This window comes from Ranitomeya variabilis, chromosome 4, assembly GCF_051348905.1.
Source record: "Ranitomeya variabilis isolate aRanVar5 chromosome 4, aRanVar5.hap1, whole genome shotgun sequence".
NCBI classification, from domain to species: Eukaryota; Metazoa; Chordata; class Amphibia; order Anura; family Dendrobatidae; genus Ranitomeya; species Ranitomeya variabilis.
In genome coordinates this window covers 721,615,507-721,640,001 of record NC_135235.1, presented here as the reverse complement: position 1 = coordinate 721,640,001, position 24,495 = coordinate 721,615,507, and the positions used below count along the sequence as shown (strand labels likewise).

Here is a 24,495-nt window from a genome sequence, read left to right as displayed (position 1 = left end):
ATCTATTCGTGTCAAGTTTCCTCAAGAATAACTGTGCTTCATAGACTTTCGGTTTGTTTGCATCTACCTCTGAAGTTTCCTATTGACTGCTAAGCTGCGTTTATTATTTGCACCAAGTGTTGTGGACTTGAGTTTCTCTCTGCACCTGCTTGAATCACCGCGTGATAATATAAACTTTACCACTTATAAAACTGTGTCCTGTTGTTTTGTTCCACGCAAAGAGTCTCCTGAATTATCCCCTATAATTATTACAGACAACCACATTCAGGTATTACACACATGCAACATGTTCACACTCCAGACCAGAAGGGGGAGCACTAAGCCTGTTTAGGGTGAACTCCCCTATTTAACATCCTGATCTGGAGGAAAAAGGGGTTCAGAGATCAGTTCCTGTCAGGAAGACAGAGGGAGAGGAGCTCTGCTGGCATGAAGTGCTGCAACTCCTGGGAAGAGACACTAAAAAGTGGGCCTATTGCAGAGAGTGTGCAGGAAAGCAGAGCACAGGAGAGTAATATCAGAGGGAGATCAGCCAGGAACAAGCTGCTCCTTTCTGAGGCGCAGGAGCCGGTAGCCAGGATACTGAGGAAGCAATCGTCTCCAAGCCTTGCTTCAGAGACTGGCAGGATGTTAATTCCACGTTGGCTGCCCGACCATATACCCAGGCAGCACGGTGGCAACTGTGGGGGCCGGGGCATCTCTAGGGTCCCTGTAAAAAGCCTCAGGCCATCGGTCATATGGGTTTCTCCTATCCATACCATCTGGGGGACAGAGAGGAAGACATAACACCTAGAACATCTACAACAGTTGTGAGGACCTTACCGAGAAGCTCAGCAGGGAGGTACTACAACACACAGGCGCTAGAGGAAGGCTACTGATTTCCACCTGGATAAGGGGACTCTGGAATTGCCTTCAGACCGACCGGACTCTGCCTGCCCTGTCATCTGGCCCTCCGGGCTGAGGAAACCATCTGAAGTCTTCAGTAAACAAGGTAAAAGACTGCAAACCTGTCTCCTCGTACTTTACTGCACCTTGCCCATATATAAAATCTTTTACTGGACACCCCTGAGGGCCACGGACCGGGTTAGCCACCGTGACATCCCCCGAACCGGAGGACCCGGTACCGAGTACCCCATTGCCCTTACGTGGGGGCGATCCACCTGATGACGTGAAAATTAAGACGTATAATGCCATCCTACAGAGATCCTTGGTTCATGCTAAACACAATGCAAAAGAACCAGCAACTTTACATCTCGTCAGCTCCTGAATCTGATCAACAACTACTGCCAAATTCAGACCCTGATAAAAATCAAGAGGTCACTGGAATGGTCAGCCATGTAAACCAGTGATATAAAAAGAAGGATGAACTTTTAATAAACAGGTTACTGCAGAATAAGACTTTTACAGCATGGAAGGATAAAAGCAGATTTATTTTCAAAGGATCTGTAATAGCAGGATCTAACATGCTGGAGTTGGTACGCAGTACAACACAGAGCGGTGCCCTGTCCTGCAGGAATCTACCTCAGAGTTGGGAATCATTTATAAAGGAAATGGCCGAGTTGAATATTCCGTAGAGTTGTGGGTAATCCGCTACTAGACAGCTTTTAGATGGATTCAAAATCTCCATCAATGAAGCTATTGCTGTATCTACATCCCAAACAGTATCCACACCGTACCGTGTGATTCAGTCTTTACACTCCCCACCTAAAAAAGGTGTCTTCCGATGCTCAAAATCAATGTGGCTCACGATGTAGCTGATGTGTAGGATAAATGATTTAGCTGGATTATAATGCTCTATATTATTCTGTTAGAATTGTAATGATATATATTAATTGCAGTTGTAATGCTTTTTTATATTATTGGATTGTCTTATGTCTACATAAAATCTGTAACTGAATCATTCTGAGATGTAATTATTTTCAGAACCATAAAATCTTTTAAAACTTTTACAATATTGTGTCTCTCCTTTTTTACAAACGTGCAAAACACACACTTGTCAAGGTGATTTGGAAGAGCTAAATAATAGGTTTATAGGCCATATAAACAATATGCCCAATCAGTGAGAAACACCCTATCAAATAAGAATGACAAATAAATCATCTGATGGGTATATCAAACTCAAAATATAGGGAGAGATATGAGATATCAAGGTCATATAAAATACAGGGAACAGATGGTCTGAGAGGGAAGGGGGAGTGTGTTTGGAGAGGGACGAGGCAGAACACACACTTTTCAATACACTTTGATAGGGGTATGGCACCTCTCAGATTAAGTTTGACTAGTAATATGTAAGCTACACTACTTTTTTTTTTCAGCCGGGGCCATGGACCCCTAAACTGGCATCCTGCAGAATGACAAATCTGTGTCCCTCGTGTTGGAGCCATGCTGTCTTATAGAGTCTCAAGGTTCTTTGGAGGTAAATCTATATATGGAGGTATATGTTACAGAAGCGCATGATATCCTCTTTTTATAGTTTACAAGTGTCCTCCAAGCCAGCATCCAGAAGTAAAGGGGAAGAATGGCAATTAGATCAACTCGCATTATTTGATTATTTAATCCATTTGCATGATTTTTCATCCTCTGTTTTGTAAGCCAACAAGCTAGCTGGCCTGAACAATGAGTGATCAACATATCAGCAAAAATCATTATTCAATTATTCTGTATCTCTAGTCATCCAGGATAACAGCACAATGTTACATCAAATGTCAACTTACAAGTCAATATTACAGGTTTATATGAACAAAAATCTGTGTTTTCTTGACCAACCAGAAAAATATATAAATTCAAAAGTCTACATATATATAACAGTCAATGCCTCCTGGTAAAATGTATGCAATGCTACACTCCTAAAAGCTTTGCACAAAGTGCAAAGTCACAAAAAAACTTACAAGGAGGAACAATCATATACCCTTGAAGGCAACAACTGGAGGGCTTCATTCAAATATTGAACATTAAAAACACTTTATGTGCTGCTGTCATCTGGTAGTGTGGAAAAATGGGGGCTAAGCCAGGCTTTGTTCATTTTTGAGAGTGAGCCTGTCAGAATTCTCTGTTGAAAAGCAAAAGCTCCTGTCTGTTATGACCCTTACAGGCAGCACTAAGACCCTCTCAGACAAGACCCAAGTGGCAGGGCTGCACAATACCTCCAAGGTATAGAGGGAGAGCTCATGCCATGTGTCCAGCTTTGAGGCCCAATAGTTGCAAGTCACAGAGGAATCAGGGAGTACGCTGGTTTGGTCAGCTAGGTACTGCTAGACGATCTTTAAAAACGTTTCCCTCCTTGTGAAAAATACCTGGTCATCAGGCCCTGGATGCTAGGATGGTGTAATGAAATTGGACCAGGCCTTTGATAGTGTACCCCTGCCTCTGCTGTGTGCCTCGCTCGCCTCTCTTCCTTGGTTGGGTAAGGAAGCTTGCCCCCTGCTGCTAGCGTTGTTTGATGGGGATTTTTTCAACATATTTTCCACAATGGTCTTCTGGTATAGCAGCATTTTAGAAGACCTCTCCACCTCAGAAAGGAGAGATGCAAAGTTCTACTTGAAACGTGGGTGTAGCAGAGAGAACAACCAGTACTCTTATTTGGCCAAGGTAAATATAACGCTAGGGTCAAAGGAAACGCAGCGCTACATAAAATCGGTCATATGTGCCAAACTCCCTACAGCCAACACTTCCCTGTCTCTACCATGATGACTACTCTCCATCTCCTCCTCAGCCTATCCACATAGGAGAGACAGGACAAATCTTGTGTGGGTAACTAGCCTATGTTGTGCTAGCAACCAGATCCTGTTCCTCCTCTTCATTGTCAAAGAATCTGGGCCGAGCAGATGAAATGAGAGTGGGCTAGGTAGTATTTCCCTGTCTCATATCTTCCTCTATCTCCACCTGGTACACATGCATAGCTTCATGTTTAATTTTCAGTGACTGTTTAAGTAGGCACAGAAGTAGGATCTTTGCACAGACTATGGCATCATTGCCTCTCACTATCTTTGTGGACTCCTCAGTCTTGGAGAATCACACAAATGACAGACATCCATGCCCACGATTTAGGCACAGTACCCAAGGGAGTGTTGGAGCGGGTATTGTACAACTGGCCTCTGCCTCTCACAAATACTTACCAGTATATGCTGCGTGGAGTTTTAGTGTGTGGTCACGTCGTATACCAGTTGGTGAGCTGATACTTGCATGCGCTGCTGCAGCTCTGCCAGAGTGGCAGCAGCTGTAGCAGATATGCAGAAATGGGCACTGACGCAGCGTACCTTGATCAGAGGCTCTGGCAAATCTGGCTGAACGCTGTGCTGGGACGATTTGGAATTGCCTAATGATGGAGAATCATAATGTGCAAGGACAGGTGCAGGCCGGGAGGCATCTGCATCAGTGTCATAAACAGGGGATTGGGAAGCACATAGCACAGGAGAAGAGGCAGTGGTGTCAACCGCTTACACCACAGAGCCAGGCATTAGGTGCTTAGACGACATGCGCTTGATCATGCTAATGGTGGTTAGATTCTTAGTGGTTAGGTCTCAGAACTTTCTTTAAAAAAGTCCCAGTCTGGGGAACTCCTAACTCTTTGATGGAGAAATTCACGAGTGCCAGTACTCTACAAAACAGTTGCATGTCTTCTTCTTCTGGTCACCCCACTGCCTCTTTCTACCTGTTTCAGTGTGGTCGATCTATCACCCTCAGCGCTTCTGGCCTCACTCTGCATGCCATCTTGAGTCACTGACTTCTTCATCCACCGCTTCATCTTTAACAGCTGCATCTTGGTCCGCCTGGCTTGGTGACTTAACAACAACCTGACTTGAAGACAGCTCTGCCTCATCATCTTCCTCTTTAGACAAAATGTGGGTGCTCTAAGTTTTATGCATCATTAATCAGAATGTCCTCTTGTCCCTCTTGGAATATGCAGGTTGAGAGGCCACAATCAAGAAATTATGTTGTAAAGGGCTTCTCAGAATGTCCTAGTGTGGGACCACTAATCTCCTGAGACTCAAAATGGAAGGAGGATCAGCATGCTAGAAGCATTATCTGCTATCCAATCAACCACCTGTTCGCACTGCTCTGTCTTCAGAAGTGCTGCAGCTTACCTTCCTGCAAAGTGGGAAAGGAAACTATGTGATGTGGATGGGCGCGGTTCTTGTACTTAAGCAACATGCGTAGTCACATCTGTCCCATGTCCTCTACATGCACCATCATTAGCACCTCCACTTCCCTGTCCCTTACACCTACAAATTTTCTAATTGCTAGGTATTAGTGATGAGCGAGTATACTCGTTACGCGAGATTTCCCGAGCACGCTCAGGTGTCCTCCGAGTATTTTTTAGTGCTCGGAGATTTAGTTTTTATTGCTGGAGCTGAATGATTTACATCTGTTAGCCAGCTTGATTACATGTGGAGATTCCCTAGCAACCCCCACATGTACTTATGCTGGCTAACAGATGTAAATCATTCAGCTGCGGCAATAAAAATAAAATCTACAAGCACTAAAAAATACACGGAGGACACCCGAGCGTGCTCGGGAAATCTCGAGTAATGAGTATATTCTCTCATCACTACTAGGTATCTGGAAACCAAGTTTATTTTTTATTTAAAAATAAAAAAAATTGGCCACCTGCAAATGCCACTTTTTTTTTTTTTTATTTATAACACCATAATGTAACACAAAGCAGGTAAAAGTGTATGGATGACAAATTCAATCCAGAAAACATTTCTCAAAGCTTATTTGGAGTGTTATATACCACCAAAATGCCCCACAAAGCACGTAATACTTTAAGGATAACACTAGTCTATTATTTCACCCCCTTAAAAAAAGAATGTGGTCAACCGTCCCTGCTATATATTTAGCAACGGACTGCAAAGCACTAAGTGCCTGTATTCATCCAATCCTCCTGCTCATGCAACTGTCCCTCACTAGGCTAAATGCAGAATGTATCTGATACAAACAACAAAGCACAAGGACTGTTAATATGATGGTTCAGCTTCAGCACCAGTAACAACACTACATGACTCTGATTCATTATACTGTACATACACACAGGCCTGTACAACCACTCTCTTTCTCCAATAAGAACTGTCCCTGAACTATGCACTGGCATCAGTGCGCTGAGCGTGGCGACACCTGTTCTTTTATAACCCCTGATTATATAATCTGGCCAGCCGATCACCAATAACAGTAATGCCACTGCTGAGATGGCTACGGCATTACAATGCCTGGCAGACAATCGCATGCATGCTTATTGGCTGTGCACCAGACACCAAACATGCGAAGTGGGGAATTTGACCTTCAGATCCGAGCAACGGCTAATGCTCATCAAGTATTTCCAAGCACCCAGATACTCAAGTGATATCCAAGTATCACTGAGCACATTCGCTCATCCCTAGTAATTATATTTTCTCATTTAATTATACGACTGTTATGTTTTTGTGCAATTTGTCAATAACATATGTAGTGTCTCCCAGTCTGAGTTATTTTTGATGGTCAACAAAAGACGATTTTCTAGTAATTTATTTTTCACACTCTACTGTAGGTATGATAAAGGTTTCTCTTTGTGTGGGATTTTTGTTGTTTAAAAGTGATGTTCATTACTTGGACAAAGCCTTCTCATTGGAAAAGGAAAGATTGATCCAGCTTCTACTCTACAAATCCACGACATGTTTAAAATGATGAATTCTTTATTTTTTTAAAGTTAAAATATAGTCATATCAAAAAGTCTTTTATTTCTTTGTTGAAACCTGTAGGAAAATGTATTTAAAGATCATAGGGAAAAGACTAATAGAATACCAAATGCGTTTAGAAAGCAAGTGTGTTCTTAAACTTGGTTCACGGTCTCCACTTTTGGACATATCAAACAATAAGAGTAAGTCAGAGAGCAGCGGTGGCCCCAGCTTCATGTTGATGTTCAATACATCCAAAGGCAGGAACAGTGAAGACAGAGCTGATGTTGTAACAACCTCACTTGAGCCCCAGGAACGTGAGTGCAAAGACTATTGGAACGAAACTGGCACGGAAAGTGAGTATGAATATTTTTATTTGAAATAGACCAAACATGAAGAATGACAAGGGGTTGTCCTAGTAATGGACAACCCCTTTAAGAAATACATTTTAATGTTAAAACATTTCCAACATTGTGAACATGAAAAGGTTTCAGCCCCTTTGTGACTTTTCTGATGTTAAAGAGTTATTTTAGTGTAAAACATTTCCTACATTATGAACATGAAAAAGGCTTCTCCTCTGTGTGAATTTTTTGCTGACTAAGAAAATATGATTTCCTTACAAAACATTTCTCACATTCTGAACAGGAAAAAGGTTTCTCCCCTGTGTGAGTTCTCTGGTGCCTATCCAAATCTGATTTCTCCTTAAAACCTTTCCCACATTCTGAACATGAAAAAGGTTTCTACCCTGTGTGGGTTCCATGGTGAGTAACAAGATTTGATTTCCGGTTAAAACATTTCCCACATTCTGAACAGGAAAAAGGCTTCTCCCCTGTGTGAGTTCTCAGGTGCAGAACCAAAGATGATTTCTCGTTAAAACCTTTCCCACATTCTGAACATGAAAAAGGTTTCTCCCCTGTGTGGGTTCTTTGGTGAGTAACAAGAGTTGATTTCCGGTTAAAACATTTCCCACATTCTGGGCAGGAAAAAGGCTTCTCCCCTGAGTGAGTTCTCTGGTGCCTATCCAAATCTGATTTCTCCTTAAAACCTTTCCCACATTCTGAACAGGAAAAAGGCTTCTCCCCTGTGTGAGTTCTCAGGTGCTTACCCAAAGATGATTTCTCGTTAAAACCTTTCCCACATTCTGAACATGAAAAAGGTTTCTCCCCTGTGTGGGTTCTGTGGTGTATAACAAGTTTGGATTTCTGTTTAAAACATTTCTCACATTCTGAACAGGAAAAAGGCTTCTCCCCTGTGTGAGTTCTCTGGTGCTTAACCAAAGATGATTTCTCATTAAAACATTTCCCACATTCTGAACAGGAAAAAGGCTTCATCCCTGTGTGAGTTCTCTGGTGCTTAACCAAAGCTGATTTCTCATTAAAACATTTCCCACATTCTGAACAGGAAAAAGGTTTCTCCCCTGTGTGGGTTCTCTGGTGTATAACAATATGTGATTTGTGTTTAAAACATTTTCCACACTTGGAACAAGAACATCTTTTCTCCACTGTGTGAATTTTTGGATTTTTAAGAAAAGACTTTTCGATGAGAAAACTGTTTCCATATTCTGAACACGAAAATGTCTTCTTTGATTTAGGAGTATTTCTGTTTTTAATGCTTATTTTATGACTCTGATTTTCCTTAGTTGTCACTAATGAATCAGAAGGCACGACCTGTTTCAAAGGAGCAGATGAGATATATTTGCTGCGAAGGAATGATGGTATATCTGGAGTAATGGCATTAACTTCAATTGTATCCAGTGGGATCTCAAAATCACCTGATTTAAAAATTGAAGATGTTAGCTGTTCCTTTGATCTCTGGGTACAGTCATCTGCAAGATATAAACCAATTACTATGTTTTAACATAATATCCTTGAATGTCATTTAACATTTCTGCTTAAACTGTCTGCAAAAATTGCAAGTTATGTAAAAATATCTCATATGATGAACCTGTGGAGTGTGGTATTTAACTGTTTGTTCATTCTGCCTACAAAATATAGAATAAAAAGCCACAAAGAAACAATAGGTCGACGGACATAATACTAATAAAAACTTCCATTCATCTAACAAAAACAAGTCCCACTCAGGTCCTCCAACAGAGGTTTCCACATTATTAGTGGCTCAAAGGCTCTTGAAAAGCAACATGGCTTCGATTAACCAATCCAGCAATAACCACTCTGCCAAAGTCAAATTTTCCCCTCGCTTCTGAGCCTTTCAGTATGCCCAAACCACATGTGTTTGGCATTACTATAGTGATAAGAACCCACTTAATTTATGGTGTGTGTGTGTCTCCTGGAGCACAATCAGGGCACTATGTGTTGGATAATAAAATGGCATATTTGCAATTTTTTTCTCCCATATCCACTGTGTGCTAATTTTCCAAAATGTAGTCATTTCATGGGGATTTCTTCAGCTCTGATTTCCTGAAATTTTGTCATATTAGGGCTTCTGCAGATGGTGTGTAACATCTCTTCTGTCATCTGCTCCTGTGACGTCACCAGGCATGTCCTTATTCATATGGCAGGGGGCGCTGGTAATGGAGTAGACGTGGGAAACAAAAGCTCATAGGCTCAATTCATCCACTAAGATTAGGGTGCCTGAGACAAGTAGTACCATCCAGTCTGGCAGTATGGGTCTATGTGCTGTCCAGCTGAAGCAATCTTCTCCCTGATTCAGCCAATTGGATAGCACCATATTCTTCAAAAACTCGAAGCATATTGAAGGAAGCTGCCAGATACAGCCTTGCTCTCCTTTCGTTCAGTCCTCTATGCTCAGCTCATGACTTGTGTATTTGTTTCCTGTTGTGATCCCGGCCAGTTTGCTGACTACTCTTACATCTTCTGATTTTGTATTTTTTCTGCCTTACTGGTTCTGACCCAGCTACCTGACTATTGTTCTTCCCATTTCACACCACCGAACGGAAGGCAACACTGTGGCCCAAGCCTAGGGGTTTCTGTGTAAGCCCAGATCCATGTAGAGGTGTTAAATGGTGATCCCAGGGATCGGGAAAATGGAGTAGATGGCGCCAAGCCTGTTCATGGTGGCCATCTTTTGAGCTGCCAGGTGGCCACAAACACTGCTCCTAATATATTGTGTCTGCAATCAATTCCAGTAAGATCTGGATTCAAATAGCTACATGGAGCTCCTTTCCTTCTCAACCCTGAAAAGGGCCAAGACAGTAATGTACAACCGTTTATAGGGTATTGTCGGATACAAGAGAAGTTGTAAAATAATTTGTGAGGTCCATCTGTTTGGTATTACCCTTTGTGAAAGTGAAAAAAATGAGGCTTCTATTTTGTGAAGAATTCTAAAATTTAACACCATATAAAGATTTGAAAAATGGGCCCTGATTAGGAACACAGAACTGGCTGCAGGAACTGGTTATCAGAGTCTTTTGGGAACTAACTACTGTAGTCAAAAACTGACTATAGACAGTACCACATCTACTGAAATTATCAAACTCAACAATCTTCATCAGTAAAAAATGAGTAACTAGTGGTGAAACCTCTCTGGAGCAGTTACAGTATGGGGCTTGGTGGCTTTTGGAAATCTAAATTATCGTAAGGGCCAATATTTTCTGTCAGATCAGTTTCAAAAAGAAATATTAGGTAGTCATTGATAAAAGTATAGAGTGTACTAGTGCTCCCCATTTCATAGAGATTGTCCAGTAATCTGAATTCCTTTGAATTGAAAATATAATGGAATTTATGACGTGGAGTGAATCCATGAAACCAGGGCTTGAGCCAAGCCAACATTTTCTGCAGTCATGAATAAATGTACCGGTATATTACAGCCATCAGACACACACAGCTTAGAGATACATCATGGGACAAGTGTAATGTTTTCTATGCAGTTTATCATAATCCTCCTTGAAGTTAGTCGGTTTTAAAAGAAATTGAAAAGTCAGGACAAAGAGAAACTCTGTTGTTATTGTACAGAAATTCACACTTGGCCTCACTGCACATTTACTGTTGTCGTTCATAAAAGCGAAGTTTGGGCAGAAAGACTGGACCTGGTCTTGTAGGGACCATATGAGCATGTTCAGCAGCACAGTATGGGGAGATGGTAGATTCATCCAATAAGATATCAGGGACCTAGGAAGCCAACAGCATCATTACCCTAAGCTTTGTCTTACAGGCCCATCATAATTTTTTATTCAAGTGATTTTCTACGTCATTTGGCTTTCTAGTTTACAAATCTCGGCAGGTAACGGTCAGCGTCTTCTAATCCCGGGGGTAGGTGGATACTCCAGGTTGTAAGTTCTATAGAAAAGAATTTAAAAAGAATCTATCACTCCAAAACTCGCCTATAAGCTAAGGCCACCGGAATCAGGGGCTTATCTACATCAATCTGTAATGCTGTAGATAAGCCCCCCGATGTCACCGGAAAGATAAGAAACACAGGTTATATTATAGTCACCCAGGGGCGGTCCCGGTGCGGTCCGGTCTGATGGACGGCACGGTCCAGGTCCAGCGCCTCCCATCTTGATACGATGATGTCCTCTTCTTTGCATCCTGCCGCGGCTCCTGCGCAGGCATACTTTATCTGCCCTGTTGAGGGCAGAGCAAAATACTGAGTGCGCAGGTGCCGAGAAAGATCAGAGAGGCCTGGCGCCTGCGCACTGCAGTACTTTACGCTGCCCTCAACAGGGCAGATAAAGTACGTCTGCGCAGGAGCCGTGGCTGGAAGCAAAGAAAAGGACGTCATCGTATGAAGATAGAAGGTGCTGGACCCGGACCGCGATGCCCATCGGACCGGACCACATCGGGACTGCCCCTGGGTGAGAATAATATAACCTGTTTTTCTTATCTTTCAGGTGACATAGGGGCTTATCTACAGCATTACAGAATGCTGTAGATAAGCCCCTGATGCCGGTGGCCTTAGCTTATAGGCGAATTTTGGGGTGACAGATTCCCTTTAACAAACTCACAAAGTAATTTCAACATTTCCATATGGAGCAGAATGTTGTGGTCTAGAGGCAAAATGGTGATCACACGATTGGGATACGACTGGAAAAGGCGATCGATAAAGCAGCCACAGCCGGTGACTAGGAAGTATCTCTGAGTTCTCTGCATTCAGTGATCACTACTAGAGATGAGCGAATTTGTTCGGAAAACGATCACCAAACATAAATTCGGCACGGATATGGCAAATTAGAATTTGTGATCAGAAACCCGAGCAAAATTTTATAAAATAGATAAAAATCGGTAACATTCGGTAAAAGTGCGGGATAATATTTTGAGCACTTTAGCAATGATAATGGTGGTGCATCATGAGCGTTTGGCACCTGTTTGATGGGTGGAGGGGGTTTGCAGAGCTCAGAGGCACGGCGTTTTTGTAAGCACAGCAGTCTTTTTTTTTTTTTTCTTCCTAACTTTATGTGTGCACATTGCAGCTAGCCAGGTGCGCAGGAAACACCCACAATGTCCTGACACCACGACTTGTGTCATTGGCTTCTCAAATCACATGTCCCTCTCCATATAAACAGCAGACATCTTTTTTAGCGCCATTTTGACAGTGCAGAGAGGCTGCTCCTGACACTGCCACTGTTAACATCAAGACTTCAGCTAGTTAGTTAGAAGATTGTATATTAATCAGATAGTGTAGCTGGACAGTGTTCAGTTTGGCTGTAAAATTAAGCTTCAGGAATTTTGGGTGGGGCATTACTGAGGTTCACAAAGTCAGCAGGGCACATGTCCTACAAGTGTGTTGTGCATGGAGCACAAAAGAATCAGTGCACAAGTATAGCATTTTAAATACCGTATATACTCGAGTATAAGCTGACCCGAGTATAAGCAGAGACCCCTAATTTTGTCACAAAAGATTGGGTAAACTTAATGACTCGAGTATAAGCCTAGGGTGGAAAATGCAGCAGCTACCGGTAAATGTCAAAAATAAAAATAGATACCAATAAAAGTAAAATTAATTGAGACGTCCGTAGGTTAAGTGTTTTTGAATATAGATATTGAATCAGGAGCCCCATATAATGCTCCATACAGTTCATGATGGGCCCCATAAGATGCTCCATACAAAATACACCCCATATAATGCTGAACCAATGCTGATTATGGCCCCATAAGATGCTCCATACAGACATTTGCCCCATATAATGCTCCACAAATGCTGATTATGGCCCCATAAGATGTTCCATAGAGATATTTGCCCCATATAATGCTCCATAAATGCTGATTATGGCCCCATAAGATGCTCCACAGAAATATTTGCCCCATATAATGCTGCACAAATGCTGATTATGGCCCCATAAGATGCTCCACAGAAATATTTGCCCCATATAATGCTGCACAAATGCTGATTATGGCCCCATAAGATGCTCCATAGACACATTTACCTCGTATAATGCTCCACAAATGCTGATTACAGCCCCATAAGATGCTCCATAGAGATATTTGCCCCATATAATGCTGCACAAATGCTGATTATGGCCCCATAAGATGCTCCATAGACACATTTACCTCGTATAATGCTCCACAAATGCTGATTACAGCCCCATAAGATGCTCCATAGAGATATTTGCCTCGTATAATGCTCCACAAATGCTGATTACGGCCCCATAAGATGCTCCATAGAGATATTTGTCCCATAAAATGCTGATTATGGCCCCATAAGATGCTCCATAGAGATATTTGCCCTGTATAATACTCCACAAATGCTGATCATGGCCCCATAAGATGCTCCATAGAGATATTTGCCTCGTATAATGCTCCACAAATGCTGATTACGGCCCCATAAGATGCTCCATAGAGATATTTGTCCCATAAAATGCTGATTATGGCCCCATAAGATGCTCCATAGAGATATTTGCCCCATATAATGCTGCACATGGCTCCATAAGATGCTCCATAGAGATATTTACCCCATATAATGCTGCACAAATGCTGATTATGGCCCCATAAGATGCTCCATTGAGATAATTGCCCCATATAATGCTCCACAAATGCTGATTATGGCCCCATAAGATGCTCCATAGAAATATTTGCCCCTTACAATGCTGCACAAATGCTGATTATGGCCCCATAAGATGCTCCATAGACTATTATACCCCATATGCTGTTGCTGCGATTAAAAAAAATAAATAATATATGACACACCTCTTGTCGCTCAGGCCCCCGGCACTTGCTATAGTCACCTGTCCGCGTTCCATCTTCGGCGCCGCTCCATCTTCCGCGTCTTCTGCACTGAGTGTTCAGGCAAAGGGCGGCGCGCACTCTAATCGTGTCATCGCGCCCTCTGACCTGAGCGTCACTGCAGAGGATGCAGAAGACACAGCGGTGCCGACAGTGGAATGGGGGGCAGGTGAATATCGCGCACTGCCCCCCGTCATACTCACCTGCTCCTGGAGGTCCCTGCACATCCCTGGTTCTCCGGGCGCCGGCAGCTTCTTCCTGTATTGAGCGGTCACATGGTACTGCTCATTAAAGTAATGAATATGCGGCTCCATCCCTATGGGAGTGGAGTCAGGTCCATATTAACCCCTTCACCCCCGGAGCTTTTTCCGTTTTTCCGTTTTCGTTTTTCGCTCCCCTCCTTCCCAGAGCCATAACTTTTTTATTTTTCCGTCAATTTGGCCATGTGAGGGCTTATTTTTTGCGGGACGAGTTGTACTTTTGAACGACATCATTGGTTTTAGCATGTCGTGTACTAGAAAACGGGAAAAAAATTCCAAGTGCAGTGAAATTGCAAAAAAAGTGCAATCCCACACTTGTTTTTAGCTTGCCTATTTTGCTAGGTTCACTAAATGCTAAAACTGACCTGCCATTATGATTCTCCAGGTCACTACGAGTTCATAGACACCTCACATGACTAGGTTATTTTTCACCTAAGTGGTGAAAAAAAATTCCAAACTTTGCAAAAAACAAAACAAAACAAAATTGCGCCATTTTCCGATACTCGTAGCGTCTCCATTTTTCGTGATCTGGGGTCAGGTGAGGGCTTATTTTTTGCGTGCCGAGCTGGCGTTTTTAATGATAGCATTTTGGTGCAGATACGTTCTTTTGATCGCCCGTTATTGTATTTTAATGCAATGTCGTGGCGACCAAAAAAACGTAAATCTGGCGTTTCGAATTTTTTTCTCATTACGCCATTTAGCGATCAGGTTAATGCTTTTTTTTATTGATAGATCGGGCGATTCTGAACGCGGCGATACCAAATATGTGTAGGTTGGGGTTTTTTTTATTGATTTATTTTGATTGGGGCGAAAGGGGGGTGATTTAAACTTTTATATTTTTTTTATTTTTTTTACATTTTTAAAAACTTTTTTTTTTTACTTTTGCCATGCTTCTATAGCCTCCATGGGAGGCTAGAAGCAGGCACAGCCCGATCGGCTCTGCTATGCAGCAGTGATCATAAGATCGCTGCTACACAGCAGATTTGCAGGTGTGCTGTGAGCGCCGACCACAGGGGGGCGCTCACAGCCACCGGCAATCAGTAACCATAGAGGTCTCAAGGACCTCTATGGTTACAATGGAGGAGCATCGCCGACCCCCGATCATGTGACGGGGGTCGGCGATGCGCTCATATCCGGCCGCACGGCCGGATGCGGTAGTTAAATGCCGCTGTCTGCGTTTGACAGCGGCATTTAACTAGTTAATAGGCGCGCGCAGATCGCGATTCTGCTCGCGCCTATTGCGGGCACATGTCAGCTGTTCAAAACAGCTGACATGTCCCGGCTTTGATGTGCGCTCACCGCCGGAGCGCACATCAAAGCGGGGGTCCCGACATGTGACGTACTATACCGTCAGATGTCGGGAAGGGGTTAAAAAAAATAATAATTTGTCCGTTGCAAAAAGTTAGACAACCTGTATCACATTTTGTCATTTGTTTGGGTTGAAATTAAGCTGTAGAGGCCTGATCCAGAGGCGAGAAACAAATTCTTCTGTAATTAACATCATACAGTAAGGGTTCTGACTTTAAAATTGTTTGTAGCATAACTTCTTTGTCAAACAGGCCTCATCCACACTCACTTCTTTTTTCTGTAACTAACACGATACAGCATGCCATATTTCAAGTTTGAATTTACTGTCCTTGAAATTCAGCTATTTGCAAAGGTGGTGCAGAGTTCAAAATCTAATTTTTTTTGCCAATATTGTGCTCCTACCACATTATCTGAGCAACACGACTGGGAAAAAGCGAGGCCATGTTGGAAGGGGAATTAGGCTTGGGGTTTCAAGGTGTATGTGGGGTAGGTGGTAATGTTTGCGAAGGCACTAGTGAAGCAACGTCATGTCCTATGCAAAGACAACTGACAACTTATGTTACTGGACAGACTACACCACTACCTTATCAATGATGCACATAAAGAGCATGTACTCGAGTGGATGGCAAGTGCAGCTTCAAGTGGCCTCTCCTCCTCTTCAACATCACACCCAGTACAGTCCACAGATGTGGGAACCAAATTCCCCTTTCTTCCCCCCGGGTCCCAACTATCCAACCGTTCAACTGACTATACGGAACCACAGATGGGTGAGTCTGAAGAGCTGTTCACACATTCTATGCCATGTTTATCAGAAGTGTACTCAAAAGCTTTGCAGAGTCAAGAGGAGGAAGTCTGCACCAATGCCCACATTTTTGTAGCTTGGATATGGGGCAGAACAAATTTGGGTCTGAACAGCATCCTGACTCTTGTCATCAGACGGTAACCCGGGGGGAGGTGATCCTGATGAGACTCAGATATCTGAGGCTCATGTGGAGTGTACTGTGTTGTCAGGGCAAGAAGAAGAGGAAGGTGACTCCAATGGCGAGGAATGTGATAACACAGAGAATGATGATGAGGTGTTAGATCCCAGTTGGTGTGAACATAGAAGCACACAGCTGAGTAGGTCATCTGAGGAGGAAGATGATGAGGTTGCGTTGCAACGTACGTGACAGACACGTAGTGAGGCAGCCGTGACAAATGATGCATCTTCAGCCACAACTGTGCCTCTGACCAGCGTCTGTGGGTCTGTAGCTCACAGGGGTGGCAAGGGTTGCCTCTAGCCTGGACCTTTTTTGTCACTGCAAAGGATGAGCCAACTCATGTAATCTGCCAACATTGTAGTAGCAATAATTTAACTACTACATGTATGTACCTTCACAGGCACAATCAACATGCTTTACTGTGGGAATCCCAATGCGCAAAAATGAGAACCAGCGGATATCAATCACCGTCAGCTGCCCTATCAACATATCAATCGCAGCTGCTGTTTCTTCCTCCTCCTCTGCTACCTTGCCAACTATTGAGACACAGGTCTTTGACCACAGAACCTTGAGTTCTTTACCCACTCGAGTCACGCTGACTGAGAGGCTGCCTTCAGCTGTAACAGAAGCGGATATGCCTACTGTTTTTAACTGATCTCGGAGAGCGATCACACCACAAGTTTCTCAATCCACAGTAACATTTCCGCCTGCACCTCTCACGGGCCAGAAGTTTGTCCAGTTCACTGTACTTCGCCCTCCCACAGCACTGTAGCTCGCCTAAGGTTCCACAGTTGTGGTGACGTAATAGATTGTTTCCTCCTACGCATGACGAAGCTAAAAGGTTGAACACATCTCCAATTTGTTGGCCATTGAAATGCTGCCTTTCTGCCTGGTAGACACAGATGGTTTCTGAAAGCTGATGGCCGTCGCAGTCCCCCAGTACCAATTACCCAGTCGCCATTACTTTTCTAAGAAAGCTGTACCTGCGCTACACCAGCATGTCGCAGACAACATCACCGGTTCCTTGATAAAATCTCTGTCTGCCAGGGTTCATTTCACCACAGACACTTGGACGAGTAAGCAAGGTCAAGGGCATTACATCTCACTGACTGGGCACTGGGTGACACTGGTGGCTGTGGGTACAGGCACTGATCCACAAGTCTTGGAATCCCCAAGGCTTGCAGGACAAACCTCTACATTTAACACTTCCTTCACTGCTTCTGCCTCCTCTATGGCTTCCACCTGCGCCCTCAACCTCTGCCTTCATGAGACACGTGTCCCAACAGTGCAGAGTGAACCTCCACTACCTCCGTACTACGCAGCCAGGGCTCACTGCAATCAGGCAGTCTTAAAATTGATATGTCTTGGAGATCGCAATCATACAGCTGAAGAGTTGTGGACAGATTTCAGGCCGAGTTTGATCAATGGCTGTCTCCTCTGAACCTGCATCCAGGGAAGGCCATGTCCGATAACGGTGCAACCCTGGTGGCGGCACTACGGTGAGGCAAGCTCACACACGTGCCTTGCGTAGCTCACGTCCTCAACCTGGTGGTGCAGCGTTTTCTCAGCCACTATCCTAGCCTGGGTGAGAAAAGAAAGTACGTAATCTATATGCTCATTTCCGTCATTCAGACCCCCTCTGGTCATCGACTTGCATCGATACAAGGTCTTTGTCCATGCCAGTAGCGTAGCTACCAGGGGGCAGAGGGTGCGGACGCCCCGGGCCCACCGCTCACAGGGGCCCACCCGGAGCTACACTACACTTAATTATATCAGTGTGCACAGCCCGCTGATATAGTTAATCTCCATTCTCCGTTGTAGAGCAGGGAGACACGATCTCCCTGCACTACCGCAGGCAGTGGCCAGGGAGAGCCAGAGGAATACATGCACGAGGGAGGATAGATGCCAGCACTGTACCTGTCTGCTGGCTCCAGTATACAGCAGACAGTCATGCCCACACTGCACGCTGCATGTGTGAGCATGTCTGCTCTGCTGCAGAGAAGTCAGGAGGACCACGGCACGGCCTCTGTGAGAGTGTCCAGAGAAGAGCAAGACAGTCACAGGACAGTGGTGCTGTAAGTAACAGTACAGATTTCTGCAGGTACTGGCCGGAGATGTCTGCACCGTGCAGGGAGGATGTGGCAGAACATGGCTCCCCTCCTGATAAGACCTGGCCTTGTGCTGTATATCTGCAGTCTATATCTGAGGCACTGTAGATTTATGGCAGCTGCTTGAACTACAGACTGGACAGTGCAGGTCACCAAGCATGACCCAATCTGTAAGAGACTTCATAACAGCTGCCATAAGTCTCATGGTCTCATAGTGTCTCAGACAGAGACTGACAAGACAGGTCAGTAATGTGCACTGATAGATATGACCCTGGCTGCAGGACCCCACAGATGAGGATATGTATATATAGTGTGTGTGTGTGTGTGTTCGTGTGTGTGTGTGTGTGTGTGTGTGTGTGTGTGTGTGTGTGTGTGTGTGTGTGTGTGTGTGTGTGTGTGTGTGTGTGTGTGTGTGTGTGTGTGTGTGTGTGTGTGTGTGTGTGTGTGTGAAAGAGACATATATCCTTCTCTGTGGGGTCCTGCCGGAGTCAAATCTATCAGTGCACATTACTGACCTGCCTTGAGTGTATATATATGTATAAACACATACACTGCATTTACTGATATGAGATCACACAAACACTGGTCTGATAGGACCCTGGCTATAGGATATCTATCTATCCATCCATCTATCCTATAGCCAAGGTCAGTATCCTTTCAGTACAGTGTCTGCATGATCTCATATCAGTAAATCCACGGTAGTGAACATGAAAACCCCATTATGAAACCATGTATTAAAAATAAAAAAGTTGAGGCTGAATATATATATGATAAATAGCAAGACAGTAGAAAATAGAAACAGCAAATAGGTGCGTATAGGAGATCATATATCGGTGCAGGACCCTGAACAAATACTCTGTCTAGTCAACAAGACCCCCAAAGGGGGAGAAGGGGAAAAGGAACAGATGAACCAGGGTGTGTACTTTAGATTGGTAATATTCTACCTCCCTCTCTTTCTTCTGGTCGCATTTTTTTCCATTTCCCTCTTTGGATTCTTCTCCAGACAAGAGTATTCCTTTAGGGTTACCTGGATACATTCAGGGAGCTATGCTCATATGCTGGACTCTATATGCACCTACTAGCTCTTTCTATTTTCTTCTATTTAGCTCTTTGTCATATACACTCACCGGCCACTTTATTGGGTACACCATGCTAGTAACGGGTTGGACCCCCTTTTGCCTTCAGAACTGCCTCAATTCTTCGTGGCATAGATTCAACAAGGTGCTGGAAGCATTCCTCAGAGATTTTGGTCCATATTGACATGATGGCATCACACAGTTGCCGCAGATTTGTCGGCTGCACATCCCAAAGATGCTCCATACAAGGCAGGATGGATCCATGCTTTCATGTTGTTTACGCCAAATTCTGACCCTACCATCCGAATGTCGCAGCAGAAATCGAGACTCATCAGACCAAGCAACGTTTTTCCAATCTTCTACTGTCCAATTTCGATGAGCTTGTACAAATTGTAGCCTCAGTTTCCTGTTCTTAGCTGAAAGGAGTGGTACCCGGTGTGGTCTTCTGCTGCTGTAGCCCATCTGCCTCAAAGTTCGACGCACTGTGCGTTCAGAGATGCTCTTAGGCCTACCTTGGTTGTAACGGGTGGCGATTTGAGTCACTGTTGCCTTTCTATCAGCTCGAACCAGTCTGCCCATTCTCCTCTGACCTCTGGCATCAACAAGGCATTTCCGCCCACAGAACTGCCGCTCACTGGATTTTTTTTCTTTTTCGGACCATTCTCTGTAAACCCTAGAGATGGTTGTGCGTGAAAATCCCAGTAGATCAGCAGTTTCTGAAATACTCAGACCAGCCCTTCTGGCACCAACAACCATGCCACGTTCAAAGGCACTCAAATCACCTTTCTTCCCCATACTGATGCTCGGTTTGAACTGCAGGAGATTGTCTTGACCATGTCTACATGCCTAAATGCACTGAGTTGCCGCCATGTGATTGGCTGATTAGAAATTAAGTGTTAACAAGAAGTTGGACAGGTGTACCTAATAAAGTGGCCGGTGAGTGTATATCAGAGCTGTGCAAGTATCAGCCCACAGAATCCAAGGAGTGGGAGCTATTGTGGGGGTCATTGTACAACATGGGAGCTATTGCGGGTACCATTATACAGCGTGAGAGCTAATACGGAGTCATTATACAGCGTGAGTGATAATGCAGGGGCCACTATACAGCGTGGGAACTAATACTGAGTCAATATACAGCATGGGAGCTAATACGGAGTCATTATACAGCATTGGAGCTAATACAGAGTCATTATACAGCATTGGAACTAATACGGAGTCATTATACAGCATTGGAGCTAATACGGAGTCATTATACAGCATGGGAGCTAATACGGAGTCATTATACAGCATTGGAGCTAATACGGAGTCATTATACAGCGTGAGAGCTAATACGGAGTCATTATACAGAATTGGAGCTAATACGGAGTCATTATACAGCGTAGGAGCTAATACGGAGTCATTATACAGCATTGGAGCTAATACGGAGTCATTATACAGCGTAAGAGCTAATACGGAGTCATTATACAGCGTAGGAGCTAAAACGGAGTCATTATACAGCGTAGGAACTAATACGGAGTCATTATACAGCGTAGGAGCTAATACGGAGTCATTATACAGCGTAGGAGCTAATACGGAGTCATTATACAGAATTGGAGCTAATACGGAGTCATTATACAGCGTAGGAGCTAATACGGAGTCATTATACAGCATTGGAGCTAATACGGAGTCATTATACAGCGTAAGAGCTAATACGGAGTCATTATACAGCGTAGGAGCTAAAATGGAGTCATTATACAGCGTAGGAGCTAATACGGAGTCATTATACAGCGTAGGAGCTAAAACGGAGTCATTATACAGCGTAGGAGCTAATATGAAGTCATTACACAGCGTAGGAGCTAATACGGAGTCATTATACAGCGTGGGAGCTAATACGGAGTCATTATACAGCGTAGGAGCTAATACGGAGTCATTATACAGCGTGGGAGCTAATACGGAGTCATTATACAGCGTGGGAGCTAATACGGAGTCATTATACAGCGTGGGAGCTAATACGGAGTCATTATACATCGTTGGAGCTAATACGGAGTCATTATACAGCATTGGAGCTATACCATAGTTGTAATCAGGGGTTAGGGGCCCACTGAGAAGTTTGCCCCCCCCCCCCCCCTGAGCTGAACCCCTAACTACGCCTCTGGTCCATGCCAGTTAACAGGTTGATATGCGATGTGCCGACACGGTGGAATTCCACTCAGCACATGTTGCAGCGACTGTGGCAGCAGCAACAAGCCCTGACGCAGTATGTCATGTCGTATAGCCTGGGCCAACGCAGTACGGACGTGGTGCATATCACATTTACAGAGTGGGCACAGATTAAGAACCTCTGCACCCTACTGCACAGTTTTGAAATGGCTACTAAGATGGTTAGCGCTGATGATGCCATCATCAGCATCACTATTCCGCTCATCTATATGCTGGAGCAGACTTTGAATAGGTTGCGGAAGGAGATGGTGGTCCCAAAAGAAGAGGAGGAAGCAGAGGAGGATGCGGAATGGATAACATTGTCTCTAAGTTTATAGACTGTCATCACACAGGTGGGTGCCAAAGGAGGGTGGGTTACTGTAATCGATGGGAGCTGGTGATAACAGACAAGCTGTTATCAAAGGTGAATGATCCGAAGAACAAATGGAGGAGGAAGAGGTGATGGGTGAGCAACTGTCAGATGAAGAGGATAATCCTCTCCTCTCTGTTGTTTGTGGTTGGCAGGAGGGGATGGAGGAAACGAGTCTCATTGTTACCCAGCCACCAACACAGCATGGGCTTGAACCTCATGGTAGAGACAGTCATATGGGTGCCTTCATGCTGCACTATCTGCAACATGATCCCCGTACAGTTATGATTAAGAATAATGCTGACTACTGGGTTGACACTTTATTAGATCCACATTATAAAACCAAATTTTGAAAGAGGATTCCTGCCCTAGAAAGGGACCCACAAATGCTGGAGTATCAAAATATGCTTCTACACAAGCTTAAGAGAGCTTTTCCCCAAGACAGCAATGAAGCACAAAGTTCGCATTGCAACTGTAGACTTCCAACCTACGGCACGTCAATTAGTCAACACCAAAACATTAGCAGCAGCGGTGGAAGTGGAAGAAGCAATTTCTGTGAGTCCATTGAGACTTTTTTTAGACCAACTCGTGCAACAGAGTCCAAGTCTTACACGTGGTGAACGAATAGAGAGGATGGTGCAGGAGTATCTAGAACTAAATATCAATAGGGAGGGTTTGGACCCTTTCACATTTTGGTCTTCAAAAATTGATGAGTGGCCTCAGCTCGCCTCACACGCCTTGGAGGATTTACCGTGCCCGGCAGCCAGAGTTCTCTCAGAACGTGACGGATAAATGCAGCCGGCAGTCCCCTGAAAGTGTAGACCACCTAACATTCATCAAGATGAACAAGTCATGGATCTCCAAGGACTTTTGCACCCCAATTGTAGACTGTACAGACTAGGTGATAATGCATTTTTTAGCATGATGCATTAATGTCACGTAACTGCACTCTAAGGCAGTCCCTATTATACTATTTCTACTGTGGTGAAATTGATACCATTTGTGTTGTGTCTGCCAATAATTTTTGGAAATGTGAACAGTCCTGGTTGGGTCTCCTTCATGCATGTTGCCTGTAGCAGTAGGCCTCCGAGACCATCAGGCCTCCACTTCATTGGACTCAACTACCCATGTTAATATCCTTAAATTTTTCTGACAATGGTAGTCTAGAAAACTGAGGCTTGAGGAGGACAGTTTGCATGTTCCAATTACCTTCTGGGAAAAGCGAAGAGTCTCCCTCAGGCAAGAAGATTGTTGGGTACAGCTGGGACCAACTGCTTGGAAAGCATTGCCAAATGAGGAATGGAAGCTTGAGAAATTTTTGCCTCTAGGACATTATTGCAAGAAAGCTTGGCTGATTGAGAAGATTACACAAGAAATAAAAAACACAGAAGATTACACAAGAAGGTTACACAGTAGATTACACAAGAAGGAAAACACATAGCAAGTCAGCAGGATCCAGGAGCAACATGGCAGACCACCTACATGGTGAGCTGCAATATGTGCTACATGTTCACAGATTGACCAGAAGAAGAATCCAACTTCACTGTCAGAAGTATAGACTACTGGCCCTTTCAGAAGAAAAGGTGAGGGGTCTGGAAGAAAGAATTGCAACATTGAAACTCAAAGAAAATGAAGACTTCCTAGACAGAACAGAAGCATCTCTACTGGTCACAGAAGGTGAAGAAAGTGTCAGAGAACCTCCAAAAGCAGAAGAGTGGAAGCATGTGACCAAAAGAAGAAAGACTGTGGAGACATCACCAACCACACAACTGAGAAACCGATACCAAGGCCTTGTGGAGGACAAAAATGGCACACGTAAGGATGAGGTACTACAGCAAGCAAAGAAGAAAAGGGCACACAACAACACCCGTAAGTGACAACAAAAAGTACAGCCAAGAAGCGTGGTAGTTGTAGAAGACTCACTACTGAGAGGCACAGAAACAGCCATCTACAGACCGGACATAACCGCAAGAGAAGTATGCTGCCTCACAGGGGCAAAGATCAAGGATTTGACTGATAGGATACCAAAGCTCTTCAGCTCCAAGGACGTCCACCCATTTCTTCTGATACATGTTGGCACCAATGACACGGCAAGGAAGGACCTACCGACAATCTGCAAGGACTTTCAAGAGCTAGAGAAGAAAGTAAAGGAACTGGATGCACAGGTAGAATTTCTTCTATCCTTCCAGTAGACTGGCATGGCACCAGGAGATGGAACAGGATCCTTGATGTGGACAATTGGCTAAGACGATGGTGCAGACAACAAGGATTTTCTGGACCACGGAGTGAATTACCTGTACGACAGACTCTTCGCCAGAGACAGACTACACCTCAACCCACCTGGGAAACACACATTCGCCAGAAGACTCGCTACACTCATCAGGAGGGAGTTAAACAAGAAGAAGAGGGGACGGGAAGAAAAAAGATAG

General features: G+C 44.1%; 2 protein-coding genes and 1 pseudogene across 3 annotated transcripts in view; all 3 read right to left on the bottom strand.

Moving 5' to 3' along the window:
* Window positions 1-24,495, bottom strand: part of LOC143766678 (uncharacterized) — a 164,028-nt pseudogene that overhangs the window by 40,102 nt on the left and 99,431 nt on the right. The window contains exon 5 of the transcript XR_013213612.1: window positions 7,268-8,472. The product of XR_013213612.1 is annotated as an uncharacterized LOC143766678 (transcript). The remainder of the gene's footprint in view (window positions 1-7,267; window positions 8,473-24,495) is intronic.
* The window catches only part of LOC143766647 (uncharacterized), a 371,066-nt gene that overhangs the window by 248,552 nt on the left and 98,019 nt on the right, over window positions 1-24,495 (bottom strand). The gene's annotated exons all lie outside the window — the stretch shown is intronic.
* LOC143767084 (uncharacterized) overlaps window positions 7,005-24,495 on the bottom strand; it is a 93,128-nt gene continuing 75,637 nt past the window's right edge. The window contains exon 4 of the mRNA XM_077255108.1: window positions 7,005-7,222. The gene's annotated coding sequence lies outside the window, so the exon portion shown is untranslated. The remainder of the gene's footprint in view (window positions 7,223-24,495) is intronic.